At 51.8% G+C, this 2,085-nt stretch overlaps 1 protein-coding gene across 1 annotated transcript in view; it reads right to left on the reverse strand.

The window, feature by feature from the left end:
* TPPP2 (tubulin polymerization-promoting protein family member 2) overlaps positions 1 to 1,954 on the reverse strand; it is an 11,631-nt gene extending 9,677 nt beyond the window's left edge. Inside the window, exon 1 of the mRNA XM_005856556.2 lies at positions 1,898 to 1,954. The gene's annotated coding sequence lies outside the window, so the exon portion shown is untranslated. The remainder of the gene's footprint in view (positions 1 to 1,897) is intronic.
* Between the last annotated feature and the right edge of the window lie 131 nt (positions 1,955 to 2,085).

The raw sequence follows: 2,085 nt of genomic DNA on the forward strand, positions 1-2,085 counted from the left end.
GAATTTGTGCCGGGCCTCTAGTCCTATATAATAAAAGGCTAATATGCAAATTGTCCCCTCGACCAGGAGATCAACTGGGAGTTCAACCAGGGGGTGGGGCTAGCCCACCAACCACCCATGGCCCCACCCCCAGTCGGCCCACCCCGATTGGTCTGCCCTGAATTCGTGCACTGGGCCTCTAGTTACTATATAAAAAGATGTGATTATTAGAATACTGTACAAACTTACCTGAAAGTATTGCTGAATTCATGGTTTCTTTCCATCAGGGGATACTACAACTGTCATGTGGGAATGGAAATCTCTGACCTCCCACTTGAGAAGGGTGAGAAACTACTGCCATAGGACTTATTGTTTAAATAATTTTATATATATTTTAAACTTTTTCTATTTAAAAAATATTGATTTCAGAGAGGAAGGTGAGAGGGTAAGGAGAGAGATAGAAACATCAATGATGAGACAGAATCACTTATTGGCTGCCTCCTGCATGCCCCCCACTGAAGGTTGAACCCACAACCCAGGCATACCGAACTGTGACCTCCTGGTTCATAGTTCGATGCTCAACCACTGAACCATGCCGGCCGGGCAAACTTTTTCTATCTTTATCTCTCAACTATTCCATTATAAGCTTCTAGAGAGGGTATGACTAGACTTCACACTTCTTTGCATTCCATCCATCCAGTGGCTTGCACATAGTAGGTACATAAAACTGTCACTTAGTTGAAGGTACAGTTTGAAGCTGCTTCTGGCCCAAGAGAAGGAAATTAGAGAGAGCTGTTATCCTTGTTGGGCCACTTCCCCCAGGGCTGGGCTGGGAACTGCCCTGACAGAGAGGAACCCTCTCTTAGGGCAGAAGCAGCCTCATTTCTGTATGCAGCAGGTTGAGACCCCTAGGCCTAGGAAGTAAACAGACCCCAGTGGAAATTTCCCACCTCAGGGTAGGCCCCACGCCCCTGGGTAGGCCCCTTATCAGGTTCCCCCTGAGTCATCCTGACCCAGGGCTGAATTTAGATGCTGGAACCTCCAGGTCCTTCCCTCCCCCAATCCAAGTAAGACTACTTTAGACACCGGAGAGAAGCCAGCAAGCGAAAGTTCTCATTCTAGACTTTCTTCCTCCTACTTCCAGGAGGGCTGGTAAGATTTATCTCCTGTCCTAGGCATCTTTATGTAGGACCCTAATTCCAGCAGGTTTCCTTGTCCAGGGGAGTGTTAAACTGGCATCCAGAGGGGAGAGGGGACTAGGCGAGGAGCCAGGGTGCCCAGCTTCTGTGCCAGTTTGTGGGAAAATAGTTCTGAAGTGAGTGGGGGAAGGGAATAAAGGAAAACCTGGTGCTTCAACCAGGGAATGTAGGGGGTTCCTTAGATTTTGGGTAGTTGAAAGCTGGATTTTATTCTGACCAGTTCTACTCTGGGTCACCTCCTCCCCCCTGGCCCCTCCTTTTTTCCAACAGACCCTGCCAAGTGGGGATGAAAGGGGCATTGATGGTCCCTGGATGGGAGGGGGGTTGTGGGTGGTAAAAGGGGTTGTGGGGGTGGTTCCCAGGCAGGAGGGGGTAGGGCAATTTGGGGGTCTTGGAGGCGGGGGCGGTCTGTGCTGGTGTTGCAGTTGGCAGCTTCAGTTCCATTGGCTATTGTTCCCAACTGGCCTAGCGCCCAGCCCCCGAAATGGCAACTCAGGAGCCGGGCTAAAGGAGAGGATGGGGTGGGCTTTCTGGGAGGAGGGGAGCTAAAAGGGGTGCAGGTGGGAAGAAATTCAATCAAGTTTCCTTTTGACAACTCCGAATTCTCTTAGCCACATAAATACCCCATTCTAGGAGGTCTTCCTTTTATGGGCACAGGGAGGGTGCATCTAGCTGTGGGGAGAGCTGGGCAAGAGAGGAGTCCAGGACAGCAAACCTACCCAAGCCCTGAGAGGGACGCTGCAGTCCCTGAGAAACCGTCGCCTAGGCACTGCGATTCAGTCGGGCCCAGCTGGTCTCACCCTTCTTCTCTGGGCTGGACTAGGAGGGGTTAGTGCCGAAGCCACAGGGTCTCTTGGGTCCCGGCCCGGGACGCGGTGTCCTCCCCAAGCCCCCACTCCACCCCCGC

This window comes from Myotis brandtii, unplaced genomic scaffold, assembly GCF_000412655.1.
Source record: "Myotis brandtii unplaced genomic scaffold, ASM41265v1 scaffold1031, whole genome shotgun sequence".
Taxonomy (NCBI): Eukaryota; Metazoa; Chordata; class Mammalia; order Chiroptera; family Vespertilionidae; genus Myotis; species Myotis brandtii.